Raw genomic sequence first — 16,395 nt, forward strand, 5'->3', positions numbered from 1 at the left:
TAAGAACATTCATAATTCATGAGAGGGGGTCAAATACCAACATGAACAGGAGTTTGGAAGAAGTTGATTCCAACCTTCATGGGTGACTTTGAGGGATCCAAAACTTCAGTAGAGGAAATACCTGCAGATGTAGAAATAGCAAGAGAACTACAATTATCCTGAAGATGTGTCTGAATACTGCAATCTCATCATAAAACTTGAATTGATGAAGAGTTGCTTCTTATGGATGAGCAAAGAAAATGTTTTCTTGAGATGAAATCCTCGTGGTGAAAATGCTGTGAACATAGTAGAAATGACAACAAAAGATTTGTAATATTCCATAAAGTTAGTTGATAAAGCAGAGGGAGGGTTTAAGAAAATCAACCCCAATTTTGAAAGAACTTCTGCTGTGGGTAAGATTTTATCATATAGCATCAGGAAAAATCTTCTGTGAAAGGAAGGCTCAATCAATGTAGCAAATTTCATTGTCTTATTTTAAGAAATTTCTACAACCACCCAACCTTCAGCAACCACCACCTTGAACAGTCAACAGCCATCAACATTGAGGCAAGACTCTCCACTAGCAAAAAGATTGGGACTCACTAAAGACTCAGGTGAACATTAGCATTTTTAGCAGTATTTTTAATTAAGAATATACATTGTTTTGTTTTTAGACATAATGGTATTGCACACTTAGTAGGCTACAGTATAGAGTAAACATAACTTATATGCACTGGGAAACAAAAAATTGTGTGACTCACTTTATTAATGCAATATTCACTTTACTGCCGTTGTCTGGAACTGAACCTGCAATATCTCTGAGGTGTGCCTGTAGATGCAAATAGCCTCTACAGGATACTAGTAAACCAAATGCAGCAGCATATTAAAAGGATTATACACCATGATGAAGTGGCATTTATCCTATGGATGCAAAGTTGTTTTAACATTTGAAAATCAATCCATATGATACACCATGTTAATAGAATAAAGAGCAAAAGCCACATGATCATCTTAATAAAGAACAGGAAATCCAATACCCTTTTACGGTTAAAACAAACAAAACCAGGACTAAAAGGGAATGTCCTCGATTTGATAAAGGGCCCCAATGAAAAGTCCACAGCTATCATCATATTTAATGGTGAAAGACTGGATGCTTTTCCCCTAAGATCAGGAACATGACAAGGATGTCTATTCTTGCCACATCTATTCAACATTGTACTGAAAGTTCTAGCCAGAACAACTAGTCAAGAAAACGCACCCAGATTGAAGAGGAAGAAATAAAACTGCTTTTGCAGATGACATCATTTTGTGTCTAGAAAATTTCAGGGAACCCACTAAAAAACTATGAGAACTAATAAATGAGTTCAGCAAGGTTGCAGGATAAAAGATCAAATACAAAACTCAGTTGTATTTACATACACCATCAATGAACAGTTCAAAACTGAAAATTTTTTAAATTCCATTTAAAATAGTGTCAAAATAAAATATTTAGGAATAAATGTAATTAAAAAGTGCAAGAGAGGGACAAATGGCCAACTAGATGCAGCCAGGAACAGCATCTTCCACCAAGAGAGACCAAAATATAGAGTAAACCATCATACTTTGAACAGATCTTTGGGGAGAAAGCACTGAGAGTCAATGGAGAGATGATGCAGATACCAGGGCTGAAGAGAGAGGAAGCTGGGAACCCTGCATGGGGTTGCCAAGCTCTGAAACTTATTCCTGGCCCTGAACAACTCCTAAGAAAGGGATGGATGAAGTAACTGCAGACCAGCCCATTCTCATTACAGATCTCCAAGATCCTAGCTGCAGGAGACCCTATAACCCCATGGACATATGAGTTGGCAGGGAGAACTACCTGGAGAGTCAGCAGAGATAGAGTTTGAGCCTCTGTGGAACCCAGCGGGGGTTGCATGGGGACAGCTGTAACAAAACACGACCATAGGTGCTCATCCCGGGCTCTACATATTTCTCTATGAGGCTGTAACCTTTGTTGACTACTGAACCTGGAGAGAGCAGGGCTGTCTTTCCTGCATGACCAGGGCATAGCTGACCTGTGCACCCACCTGTCCACTGACCGATCCCAGAATCCCTTTTTGGCCACTCCCATAGGAGCGGGCACAAAGCACAGCCTACACTGCCCCAACAGAGTGCTTTTGCTAGCAACTACCGCTAGAGCATTTTTGTTGGCATCCTGGGAGGACCTTGAGCACCCCCAGCCCCCGCATGGCTGGTGCTCAACCTTGAGGGGCCAGAGGACAAAGCCATGGACCCAGTCCTAACCTCCCAGGGTTAGAGCATGCAGCCCAGGAGTACTGAGCTGAGATCTGTGGCTGGAACTTAAGTGAAGGAAGAACCCTCACTCTCAAAGTGCTGGGAAGAGTGAGGCATGTGTTCGTGGGCTGACACAGGAGCTGGGTGTACCTGCTTCTGCTGGGCCAGTCTGGGAGGGATGTAGACTGTCTGGCAGCCACAGCCTCTCCCCGGGGGGCCTCATGGCCCTGAATGCCTAACAGCCCAGCAATCTGGGTGCAGAAGGCTTGGGACAAAAGCTGGTCAGGCCAAATTCTGGGACGCTCATCAGGAGACCCTATTGAGGGTGGAGCTGGGCAGGTCCCACAGCTGACTGCTGGCAAAAAACCCGAGGCATGGGCACCCCACCAGCTGCATACCCACAACAACACTGCCCTGCCCACAGATGCCCCGCCCTTGACCTACTGCATCAACAGACCACCTACAGATATACCCCACAACCTGCTCTGACTCTGCCAAGCACAGAGGACCTTGGTGGGCCTCCAGAGAGCTGTGGGTCTCCTGGTGACCTAATCTTTGGCTTGGACCACCTCAAAGGGAGGGAGGAGCACAGCTCACCAGAGCCGCCTTTGAGGCTAAGGAAAGGCAGGCACGGCACCAGTGATTGGAGGGGGCTCCTTTAAGACCCAGGAATGGACTTGGTGAGGGGATCATCTCTCTCCCAACCCTGTCTGCCCCACGACAGAGCACTGCTGCCAATGCATTGAAATACATTGAGAGGCACATGGCTCAGCTAGAGTCTGTCTACAAGCCCTTACTGTTTTTGTTTTTGTTCTTATTATTATTATACCTTTTAAGTTCTAGGGTACATGTGCACAACGTGCAGGTTTGTTACATATGTATACACGTGCCATGTTGGTGTGCTGCACCCATCAACTCGTCATTTACATTAGGCATTTCTCCTAATGCTATCCCCTCTTCCCCCCACCCCACAACAGGCCCCGGTGTGTGATGTTCCCCACCCTGGGTTCAAGTGTTCTCATTGTTCAATTCCCACCTATGAATGAGAACACTCAGTGTTTGATTTTCTGTCCTTGCGATAGTTTGCTCAGAATGATGGTTTCTAGCTTCATCCATGTCCCTACAAAGGACATGAACTCATCCTTTTTTATGGCTGCATATTATTCCATGGTGTATATATGCCACGTTTTCTTAATCCAGTCTATCATTGATGGACATTTGGGTGGGTTCCAAGTCTTTGCTATTGTGAATAGTGCCACAATAAACATACGTGTGCATGTGTCTTTATAGCAGCATGATTTATGATCCTTTAGGTATATACCCAGTAATGGGATCGCTGGGTCAAATGGTATTTCTAGTTCTAGATCCTTGAGGAATCGCTACACTGTCTTCCACAATGATAGAACTAGTTTACAGTCCCACCAACAGTGTAAAAGTCTTCCTATTTCTCCACATCCTCCCCAGCACCTATTGTTTCCTGACTTTTAATGATCACCATTCTAACTGGTGTGAGATGGTATCTCATTGTGGTTTTGATTTGCATTTCTGTGATGGCCAGTGATGATGAACTTTTTTGTGTGTGTCTGTTGGCTGCATAAACGTCTTCTTTTGAGAAGTGTCTGTTCATATACTTCACCCACTTTTTGATGGGGTTGATTTTTTCTTGTAAATTTGTATAAATTCTTTGTAGATTCTGGATATTAGCCCTTTGTCAGATGGGTAGATTGCAAAAATTTTCTCCCATTCTGTAGGTTGCCTGTTCACTCTGATGGTAGTTTCTTTTGCTGTGCAGAAGCTCTTTAGTTTAATTAGATCCCATTTGTCTATTTTGGCTTTTGTTACCATTGCTTTTGGTGTTTTAGACATGAAGTCCTTGCCCATGCCTATGTCCTGAATGGTAATGCCTAGGTTTTCTTCTAGGGTTTTTATGGTTTTAGGTCTAACATTTAAGTATTTAATCCTTCTTGAATTAACTTTTGTATAAGGTATAAGGAAGGGATCCAGTTTCAGCTCTCTACATATGGCTAGCCAGTTTTCCCAGCACCATTTATTAAATAGGGGATCATTTCCCCATTTCTTGTTTTTGTCAGGTTTGTCAAAGATCAGATGGTTGTAGATGTATGGTATTATTTCTGAGGGCTCCGTTCTGTTCCATTGGTCTATATCTCTGTTTTGGTACCAGTACCATGCTGTTTTAGTTACTGTAGCCTTGTAGTACAGTTTGAAGTCAGGTAACGTGATGCCTCCAGCTTTGTTCTTTTTGCTTAGGATTGTCTTGGCAATGTGGCCTTTTTTTGGTTCCATATGAACTTTAAAGTAGTTTTTTTTCCAATTCTGTGAAGAAAGTCATTGGTAGCTTCCTGGGGATGTACAAGCCCTTACTCTTAAGCATAATCTACTGATTGCAGCCTGAATTACACCACCAAAAAATACTTCCTGCTTTCATTGCCTGTGAAACCCAGTGCAGTGTTTTAGCAACAAATAAAAATCCTGTAAAGAGCCTTGGCCCTCTTAAAGCATCCAGAAACAAAGCCAATCAACTATACTCAACTTACACTACAGTCAAACCCTCAAGGTAAATAAAGACCATAAAAAGCCCCATCCAAATCACAGCAACTTCAAAAGATAAAGGAACACCAGCCCTCACAGATGAGAGGGAACTAGCACAAGGACTCCAGCAATTCTAAAAGCCAGAGTGTTTTCTTACCTCCAAACAATTGCACAAGCTCCCCAGCAGTGGCTGTTAACCAGACTGAAATGGCTGAAATGACAGACATAGAATTCAGAATCTAGATAGCAAGGAAGCTAAAAAAAAAAAAAAAAGAGAGAGAAAGTTGAAGCTAAAAAAAAAAAAGAAAGAAAAAAGAAAAAAAACAGCAGAAAGTTGAAACCCAATCCAAGGAGAACAGTAAAATAATACAAGAGTTGAAAGATGGTATAACCTTTTTAAGAAAGAACCAAAACTGAACTCCTGGAACTGAAAAATTGACTACAGGAATTTCAGAATACATTTGGAAACATTAACAACAGAATAGATGAAGCTGAGGAAAGAATCTCACAGCTCAAAGACTCCTCCTTCAAATAAACTCAGGTAGACAAAAATAAAGAAAAAATGAACCTTTAAAAATGAACAAAACCTCTGAGAAATATGGGATTATAAAAAGGGACCAAACTTACGACTAATTGGCACTCCTGAAAGAGAAAAAAGAATAATCAACTTGGAACACATGTTTGAGGATATTGCCCATGAAAACTTCCCTAAGCTTGCTAGAGAAGTCAACATGCAACTTCGATAAATTTAGAGAACCCCTGCGAGATACTATATAAGATGACCATCCCTGAGATACATAGTTACCAGATTCTCCAAGGTCAACACCTCAGAAAAAATCTTACAGGCAGCTATAGAGAAGGAACAGGTCACTTACAAAGGGAACCCCTTCAGGTGAACAGTGGACATTCCAGCAGAAACCTTACAAGCCAGAAGAGTTGGGACCTGCTTTCCAGCATCCTTAAAGAAAAGAAATTCCAACCAAGAATTTCATATCTTACCAAACTAAGCTTCCTAAGTGAAGGAGAAATAAAACCATTTTCAGACACACAAGTGCTAAGGGAATTCATTATCGCTAGACCTGTCTTACAAGAGGTCCTTAGGAATAGCTAAACATGAAAATGAAAGAACAATACCTGCCACCACAAAAACACACTTAAGTACATAGTCCACAGACACTATAAAGCAACTACACAAGCAAGCCTATATAACAACCAGCTAACAACAACAGGATCAAATCTTCACATATCTATATTAACCTTTAATGTAAACAGACTAAATGCCCCAGTTAAAAGGCATAGAGTGGCAAGTTGGATAAAAGAAAAAGACCCAAGTGTCTGCTGTCTTTAAGAGACCCATCTCACATGTAACAACAGCCATAGGCTCAAATTAAAAGAATGGAGAAAGATCTATCATGCAAACAGAAACCAAAAAAGAGCAGGAGTTTCTATTATTACATCAGAAAAACAGACTCGAAGCCAGCAATGATAAAAAAAAGGACAAAGAAGGGCATTACATAGTGATAAAGGGTTCAATTCAGCAGTACTTAACTATCATAAATATATACACACACAACATTGGAGCACCTAGATTCATAACAAGTTCTTATAGACCTATGAAGAGACTTAGCCACATAATAATAGTGGGAAACCCAAAACCTCACTGACAGCATTAGACAGATCATTGAGGCAGAAAACTAATAAAGATATTCTGGAATTAAACTCAATACTTGACCAGTTGGACCTAATAGACATCTGGAGAATACTCCATCCAACAACTACAGAATATACATTCTCCTCATCTGCACATGGAACATACTCCAAGACTGACTACATACCATAAAGCAAGTATCACTAAATTCAAAAAAATCGAAATCATACCAACCACACACTCAGACCACAGTGCAATAAAAATAGAAGTCAATACCAAGATCTCTCAAAACGACACAATTACATGGAAATTAAACAACTTGCTCCTGAATAACTTTTGGGTAAAGAATGAAACTAAGGCAGAAATCAAAAAAATCATTTAAAACTAATGGAAATAGAGATGCAACATAGTAGAATCTTTGGGATACACCTAAAGCAGCGGTAAAAGGAACGTTTATAGTGCCAAATGCCTACAACAAAAAGTTGGAAAGATCTCAAATTAACAACCAAACACCACACCTAGAGGAACTAGATAAACAAGACAAAACCAACACCAAAACTAGCAGAAGAAAAGAAATAACTAAAATCAGAGCAGAACTGAAAGAAATTTAGATGCAAAAATCCATACAAAAGATCAAGCAAACCAAAAGTTGTTTTTCTGAAAGAATAAACAAGATAGACCACTAGCTAGATTAGCAAAGAAAAAAGAAGATCCAAATAAGCACAATTGGAAATGACAAAGGTGACATTACAACTGACCCCACAGAAATAAGAAAAACTCCTCAGAGATTATTATGAACATTTCTATGTACACAACTAGAAAAATCTAGATGAAACGGATAATGTCCTGGAAACACATAACCTCCCAAGATTGAACCAGGAAGAAATTGAAACCCTGAACAGACCAATAATGAGTTCCAAAATTGAATCAGTAATAATAATAATAATAATAATAATAATAATAATAATAAGCCTTGCCAACCAAAAAAAAAAAAAAAAAAGCCCTGGACCAGATGGATTCACAGCCTAACTCTACCAGATGCACAAAGAAGAGCTGGTACCTTTCCTACTGAAACTATTCCAAAAAAATCAAAGAAGAGGGACTCCTCCCTAACTTATTCTATGAAGCAAGCATCATTCTGATACCAAAACCTGCCAGAGAGATGATGAAGAAAAAAAACTTCTGGCCAATGTCCCTGATAAATATAGACACAAAAAATCCTCAACAAAATACTAGCTAAACGAATTCAGCAGCACATCAAAAAGTTAATTCACCACAATCAAGTAGGCTTCATTCCTGGGATGCAAGTTTGTTTTGACATATGCAATCAATAAATGTGATTCACCACATAAACAGAATTGGAAACAAAAACAATACGATCATCTCAATAGACACAGAAAACGATTTTGATAAAATTCAACATCCCTTCAGGTTAAAAACCCTGAACAAAATAGGCGTTGAAGAAACATACCTCAAAATAATAAGAGCCATCTATGACAAATCCACAGCCAACATCATACTAAATGGGCAAAAGCTGGAAGCATTCCTCTTGAGAACTGGAACAAGACAAGGATGCTCACTTTCACCACTCCTATTTAATATAGTACTGGAAGTCCTAGCAGAGCAATCAGGCAAGAGAAAGAAATAAAAGGCATCCAAATAGGAAAAGAAGAAGTCAAACTATCTCTTCACTGATAATATGATTGTACGCCTAGAAAACCCTAAAGACTCCACCAGAAGGCTCCTGGAACTGATAAATGACTTTAGTAAAGTTTCAGGATACAAATCAATGTACAAAAATCAGTAGCATTTCTATATACCAATAATGTTCAAGCTGAGAGCCAAATCAAGAACACAATCCCATTTATAATAGCAACAAAAAGAATAAAATACCTAGAAATACAGTAACTAAGGAGATGAAAGATCTGTACAGTGAGAATTACAAAACACTGCTGAAAGAAATCAGAGATGACACAAACAGAAAAACATTTCATGCTCATGGATAGGAAGAATCAATGTCATTAAAATGGCCATACTGCTCAAAGAAATCTACAGATTCAATGCTATTCCTGTCAGACTACCAATAACATTTTTCACAAATTTAGAAAATCTATTCTAAAATTCATATGGAACCAGAAAAGAGCCCGAATAGCCAAAGCAATCCTAAGCAAAAATAACACAGCTGGAAGCATCACATTATCTGACTTCAAACTATACTACAAGCCTACTGTAACCTAAACAGCCTGGTGCTGGCACAAAAACGGACGCATAGACCAACAGAACAGAATAGAGGACCCAGAAATAAAGGCACACAGCTACAACCATCTGATCTTCAATAATGTTGACAAAAATAAGCAATGGGGAAAAGACTTCCCATTCAATAAATGGTGTTGTGATAGATAACTGGCTAGCCATATGGAGAAGAATGAAACTGGATCCCTACCTATTACCATATACAGAAATTAACTCAAGATGGATTAAAAACTTAAATGTTAGACCTCAAACTATTAAAACCCTAGAAGAAAACCTAGGAAATACCTTTCTTGATATTGGCTTTGGCAAAAGATTTATGGCTAAGTTCTCAAAAGCAAGTGCAACAAAAACAAAAATTGACAAGTGGGACCTAACTAAAGAGCTTCAGCACAGCAAGAGAAACTATCAGCAGAATAAATAGAAAACCTACAGAATGGGAGAAAATATTCACAAACTATGCATCCAACAGAGAGGCCTGATATCCAGAATCTATAAGGAACTTAAACAATTCAGCAAGCAAAGAACAAATAACCACATTAAAAAGTGGCCAAAGGACATGAACAGACACTTCTCAAAAGAAGACATACAAGTGGCCAAGAAACATGAAAAAAAAAGCTTAACATCACTACTAATCACTAATCAGAGAAATGCAAACCAAAACCACAATGAGATACCATCTCACACCAATAACAATGGCCTCTGTTTAAAAGTCTAAAACAACAAATGCCAGTGAGGATGTGGGGAAAAGGAAACACACACTTCCAGTGGGAATGTTAATGACATGGTTTGGCTCTGTGTCCCCACCCAAATTTCATCTTGTAGTTACCATAATTTCCACATGTTGTGGGAGGGGCCCGGTGGGAGATGACTGAATTATGGGGGCGGGTCTTTCCCATGCTGTTCTTGTGATAGCAAATAAGTCTCACGAGATCTGATGGTATCATAAGGGAGTTTCCCTGCACAAGCTCTCTTTGCCTATCACCATCCACGTAAGATATGACTTGATCCTCCTTGTCTTCTGCCATGATTGTGAGGCCTCCCCAGCCATGTGTAACTGTGTATCCAATTGAACCTCTTTCTTTTGTAAATTGCCCAGTCTCGGGTATGTCTTTATCAGCAGTGTGAAAACAGACTAATAAAGTAAATTAGTCCAGCCACTGTGGAGAACAATTTGGAGATTTCTTAAGAACCAAGAGTTGAACTACCATTTGATTTAGCAATTCCATTACTGGGTATACAGCCAAAAGAAAGTAAGCTGTTCTACCAAAAAAATAAGTGTACCTGTATGTTCATTGCAGCATGGTTCACAAAAGCAAAGACATGGATTCAACCCAGGTGCCTATCAACTCTGGATTGAGTAAAGAAAATATGGTACATATACACCATGGAATACTATGCAGCCATAAAAAGGAGCAAAATCAAGTCCTTTGTAGCAACACTGGATGAAGGTGGAGGCCACTATCCTAAGCAAACTACTGCAGAAACAGAAAACCAAATCTACGTGTTCTCACTTATAAGTGGGAATACACAACAAGTACACATGGACAGAAAGATGAGAGCAATAGATATTGGGAAATACAAGAGGTGAGAGGGAGGGAGGCAAGGGCTGAAAAACTATCTGTTGGGTACTATGCTCACCCCCTCAGAGATAGATTCATTCACTCCAAACCTCAGCATCACACAATATACGTTTGTAACAAAATTGCATATGTACCCCTGAACCTGTAATAAAAGTTGAAGAAAAAAAAACCCAAAAAAAGTGTAAGACTTACATGCTGAGAACAAAAACATCACTGAAAGAAATTAAAGATCTAAATAAACACACATTGATGAATCAAAAAGCCTAATATTAAGATGTTTGTTATAAGTTTGTTTAATATACTTGTCATCTCAGCATCCATTTTTAGGTCTGATGTAAGTTATTTGAAACCCAGTTGTACTCTATCACCTTTGGCTTTTAAAATTTCTCCTCCCTTTGTGGTCGTTTCCAGTACAGCCTGCTTATTCCTCATCCTACTGACTCAAAAACCCAACACAGCTCACAGCTGCTGGCTACAATAAATCCTAATGGTCAACACCAGAGTCACAAAAATAAGTTCCCCATTCAGCAGGTTTTTGTTAACTAATCAGTCTACAACTCCTGAGAGAAAGCCTAAAGGTTAATGCCTATGGAACTTAATGAAGGTATAGTACCACGAGTCCCCCTTCCCACTTTCTCCTCTCTCACCCTCCCCGCCTGCCCCCTTCTGCACTACACCTCTTGTTGGCTCCAGATGTCCCAACACCTCATAGGCACCCCTAACCTCTCTGGGACCTGTGAGTAATAAATTTCTTCTGTTTCACAAACTTTGGTTTCACTTTCTCATTGTGTCTCACCTGACAGACACACTTGAACCTAATTATCCCCCCAGTCAGGGCTCTCTTAGCTTATAGCCACTGTCAAGAAAGAGACCCCAAGACCAAATTAGAAAAAATAAAACAAAACATAATAATAGAACTCACAACAATGGTACTACTCTCTGTCCTGTTGGGAGTCAGGTTCCAGCTCATGCTGAGGTCCGAAGGGAGTGGATGGACGAGCAGATAGCTGAAAGAACACTGCGGGGGCCGTAGGCAGGTGAAAGGTTGTTTTATTCAGTAACTCTCTTAGCAGCAGCTCACTCACACTAGCTCTCTCACACTGTTCGCCTTGTCTTGGCTGCTTAGCCCGGCGGCTCCCACACACAGCTGCATGGCTGGCTCTCCCTTCAGGGTCAGCAGCTTAACTCTTTCTCTCTCTCTGTGGGTACAAGTGAGCAGAGCTGTGCTCTGGCTCCCTCCTGTCCATCTGCAAAGACGGACAGCTCTGGCTCTCTCTCTCCTTCTCTGGGCACAAGCGCATCTGTACAGTGTCAGCAGGTCAGTAATACCTTTTACAGACAATAGTGGCTTAGAGCCAAATGATGAGCCTTCTTATGTTATGGCTACATGGCTAAGATAACAAGTGGAGTTATATGCCTGTGCTGTAAACTCACTGAGTCACTCTAGATGTTTACCTCAGCCTATCCATGACCAAAGCACAGCCATGTTCTTTACACTCCCCAGATCTGAAAATTTAGTACAATCCCTATCAAAATCTCAAGTGTCTTTTTTTTTTTTTTTTTTTTTTTTGCGTAACTTGACAAGCTGATTCTAAAATCTATACGGAAAATCAATGTACACAGAAGAGTCAAAACAATTTTGAAAAAAAAGAACAACATTGGAGTACTCACACCCTAAGATTTACGGTCTTACTACAAAGCTACAATAATAGAGAAAGCCAACATTGCACTGTAGTTCCTATAGAGGGGTGAAGGGAGGGAGTGGGACATGGTGTGAGGATAGTCATATAGATCAACTGAACAGAATTCAGAGTCTAGAAATAACCTTTATATTTAGGTCAATTGATTTTCAACAAGAGTACAAAGAAAATACAATGGAATAATGGTCTTTTCAACAAATGGTGGTGGGACAACTGGGTATCTGCCTGCAAAAGGAAGGTGGACCCCTACATCACACCATATGTAAAAAGTAACTCAAAATGAATCAAAGACATAAATATAAGAGCTAAAACCATAAAACTCTTAGAAGGAAACATGCATGATCTTCATGACCTTGGATTAGACAATGACTTCATAGACATGAAACCAAAAGCACCAGCAAAAGTAGGAAACAAATAAGCTGGACTTCTCCAAAACTTAAAAGTTTTGTGCTTTTAAGGATGCAATCAAGAAAGTGAAAAGATGACTTACACAGTGGAACAAACTATTGGTTAATTATGTATTTCGTAAGAATAAACTTGGATCCAAGGCCAGCCATGGTGGTTCATACCTGTAATGCTGACACTTTGGGAGGATGAGATGGAAAGATCACTTGAGGCCAGGAATTTGAGACCAGCCTGGGCAACATAGCAAGACCCCCATCTCTACAAATTTTTCTTTTTTTAATAGCTGGGTGTGGTGGTGCGTACCTGTAGCCCAGCTACTTGAGAGGTTGAGGTGGGTGGATTGCTTGAGCCCAGGGGTTTAAGACTGCAGTGAGCTATGATTGTGCTACTGCATATCAGCCTCAGCAACAGAGCATGACACAGTCTCTAAAAAATAAGGCTGTGCAGACAGAGCAGTCCCAGGAGCCTGAGCTCCTGCCTCATAGGCTGTAAAGAACTTTTCACTTTCTGTCCTCAGTTTCAGCTTTTGCCAGATTTCAGAACAGCAGGCCAACATTGCACTGTAGCTCCTATACAGGGGTAAAGGGAGGGAGTGGGACATGGTCTCAATTCATAATTATGCCATTTAAATGACCAAAGTTAAGGGGTCAGTTGTGAGAGGAGACTGGCATTGTGGAAAGAATACAGGCTTTGAAGTCAGATAGCCACAGGTTCAAATCCAAAAATCTAGGCCTCAGTCTTGTCCTCTCTAAAATGCCTGCCTCCTTGGGGAATTACAACATCTTGATAGAGATAGCATTAACAAATGATTTTTCCCTTCTGCTGTTCTCATCATTTCCTTCTGCTGGGGCTGGTGTCAGGGGCAGGGGAGCAACTGTCCCTAGCTGTGTGCCAGACCAGACCAAGGACCCTCTGCAGCTGGGCAGCTGGAAGTGGATCCAGTGCAGAAGCATGTAAATCTGATTCCACTTAACCGATACATGACTCAGCTTAACTCTAGCAAAGAGATGTTTGAAGCTGCAAAAAGTGAAAAGAAACAAGATAGTATTTACTCTTCAGCAATTCCATTGTTACTAAGCCCAGGCCACTTGGCTTCACACTACACCCTGAGTGTGCCTTCCAAGGAAGACAGACTCACATACCACAGGCAGCCACAGGAATAAAAAGCTGGCGTGGGACAGAAAATTCTCCATACCACAGCCAGAGTAACTTTTTTCAAACTTTTGTCAGCTCATGCTGCTCCTCTGCTCAAAACCAGCCTTTCTGGCCCACTCACATTGAAATGCAAGTCCTCGCCATGGCCTATAAGGCCCACATGACGTGGCTCCTGCATGCTGCTCAGCCCTGCCTCAGGCCCTTTCTGTCCCTTCATCATGACTGGCCACACTGTCCTGCAGGAGAAAAGTCTCAGCCAGTTTCATGATTGCAGACTCAAAACTTCTAGATATGATATTACCAGATAGAATTCAACATTTTATTAAAAGAACAATTTACTTCAGGTTGGGATTATCTCAAAATGTAGCTAAGGTTCAATAGAAAATCTATGAATGTACTGAACCAACGGATGTGGGATAAAACATTAGTAACTTGTTGCAAAAGCATATGTTTAACATACATCTTAAAAAATTATTGCGCTATAATTTTACTTCAAACGAACAGCTAAAACTATGTTTAACGACAAAACCCTAGAGACTTTGCTATTTAAATCAAGAACAAAACAAGGATGCCTGCTATCACCATTACTGCTTGACAGTGTTCAGGAAGTTAAGCAGTAGTGCACTCCTGGCAATGCATTAGGACACGAAACAGAAAGGAGAGGCAGAAAATATCATCAAGATCAACAATTTGTTCTCATTATTTGCAGATGATGGTCATTTATTTGTTCATTAAACCACCAAATATACCCTTGAGCCACCTCTATGTCTCACACCGCTCAAGGACTCAGAATGCCAAACTCCCTGCCCTTGTGGATCTAACATGGCAGGGGGAAGAAAATAAATAAAAAGCAAGTTAACAATGAAGAATGTGCCATGAAGAAAAATAAACCAACTGACAGAGTGACAGAGCAGACAGGGCCATTCTAGAGCAGGTGGACAGCCTACATGAAGAGGGGATGTTTGACCTAAAGGCACAAAAGAGCAAGCCATGGAGCAAGTAGAGGCAGTGTTCCAGGTGGGAGAACAGTGAGGGTCAAAGCCCTGAGACCAGCAGATCATCATGCAGGACGACTAACAAGGCAGTGTGGCCAGGCATCGTGAGGGGAAAGGAAGGGCCTGAGGCAGGGCTGAGCAGCACGCAGGAGCCACATCACATGGGCCTTACAGGCCATTACGAGGACTTGTATTTCAATGTGAGTGGGTCAGAAAGGCTGGTTTTGAGCAGAGGAGCAGAATGAGCTGACAAAAATCTCAAAAAAGTCACTCTGGCTGTGGTGTGGATAATTTTCTATTAGGACTAAGAGTGGCAACTGGGGTCCAGTAAGGAGTATGTTTTAAGAACCCAGTGAGTGACAAGAATTGGGAGATAGTAACAGCATGGGGTTGTGGATTTTGAATATAAAACCAACAGACTTGAGGATGCATGGGATGTAGGATGTGAGAGAAACAAAGGAGTCAAGGACAATGTTTCACCTTTTGGCCTGAGGAACAGGTAGTGATCATTGCAGTCAGAGAACCATGGTGGAGGAGGCCGTAAGGTCAGGAGGTCTGTGCACCTTATCATGCCAAATGGCACATGATGTTAAAATAAAATGTTTTGAGTAATCAGAACGTAGTTAATTGTGCTCCAGGATGGATCATACACAGAGCCGTACCCATATCTGATTTACATGTTGAAATTTGAGAATTTTGAGATGATGAGACTTAGATGAGATTTTTCAACTTGATGAGACCTTGAGGAACCTTGGGATGGGATGAATGTATTTTGTATGTGGGATAGTTGCAAATCTTCAGGAGTCAGAGGGCAAATTATTGTAGGTAGAATAATGATTTCCAAAGATGGCCAGTTTCCAATCCTTGGAAACAGTATGTTAGCACAGGCGAATTAAGGTTACAGATGGAAATTCGGTGGCTAATCACCTGACCTTCAGATGGGAATATTATCCTGGATTATCCCAGGATTATCCCTTGGTTCCAACGTAATCCCAATGCCCTTAAATGTGAAGGAGGGAGGCAACATCTCTCTGTCAGTGTCAGAGAGTTGTGATGTAAGAAAGACTCCACTGGCCTTTGCTGGCTTTGAAGATGGAAAGAGACCACCAGCCAAAGGAAGTAAGCAGCTTAGAAGCTGGAAAAGTCGAGAAAACAGATTATCCTCTTAAACTTCCAGAAAGGAAAACAGCTACACTGACACCTTGATTTTAGCCTAGTAAAACCCAATTTGAACTTCTGACCTCCAGAATTGTAAGATAATAGGCTTTTGTCTTTAAGCCACTAGTTTGTACTACTTTGTTACAGCAGCATTAGGAAACTAATACTAAGGGAGGAGACCACCCCTCATATTGTCTTATGCCCAATTTCTGCCTCCAAAGAAAGAAAATGTAAAAACTGAAAGGCAGAAATGAAATCCACAAGCAGACAGCCCAGCGCCACACCCTGGGCCTGGTAGTTAAGGATCAACCCCTGACCTAATCGGTTATGTTATCTATAGATTACAGACATTGTATAGAAAAGCACTGTGAAAATCCCTATTCTGTTTTGTTCCAATCTAATTACTGGTGCATGCACCCCCCAGTCACGTACCCCCTGCTTGCTCAATCGATCACAACCCTCTCACGCGCACCCCCTTAGAGTTGTGAGCCCTTTAAAGGGACAGGAATTGCTCACTCGGGGAGCTCAGCTCTTGAGACAGGAGTCTTGCCAATGCCCCCAGCCGAATAAACCCCTTCCTTCTTTAACTCGGTGTCTGAGGAGTTTTGTCTGCAGCTCATCCAGCTACAATACAATGTTGGATTACACTGATTGATTTTAAAATATTGAACTATGCTTGCATCCCTGGAGTAAACCTC

The 16,395-nt window shown here is 40.8% G+C and overlaps 1 long non-coding RNA gene across 2 annotated transcripts in view; it reads right to left on the reverse strand.

Moving 5' to 3' along the window:
* LOC103783602 (uncharacterized) overlaps positions 1 to 12,097 on the reverse strand; it is a 42,216-nt gene extending 30,119 nt beyond the window's left edge. Inside the window, exons 1-2 of one of the 2 annotated variants that reach the window (XR_008621981.2) lie at positions 11,207 to 12,097; positions 122 to 275 (exon numbers count right to left, since the gene is read on the reverse strand). This is a non-coding gene — a long non-coding RNA (uncharacterized LOC103783602). The remainder of the gene's footprint in view (positions 1 to 121; positions 276 to 11,206) is intronic. The other variant, XR_609167.4, reaches the window with a different exon arrangement.
* Between the last annotated feature and the right edge of the window lie 4,298 nt (positions 12,098 to 16,395).

Source organism: Pan paniscus, chromosome 17 (genome assembly GCF_029289425.2).
Source record: "Pan paniscus chromosome 17, NHGRI_mPanPan1-v2.0_pri, whole genome shotgun sequence".
NCBI lineage: Eukaryota > Metazoa > Chordata > Mammalia > Primates > Hominidae > Pan > Pan paniscus.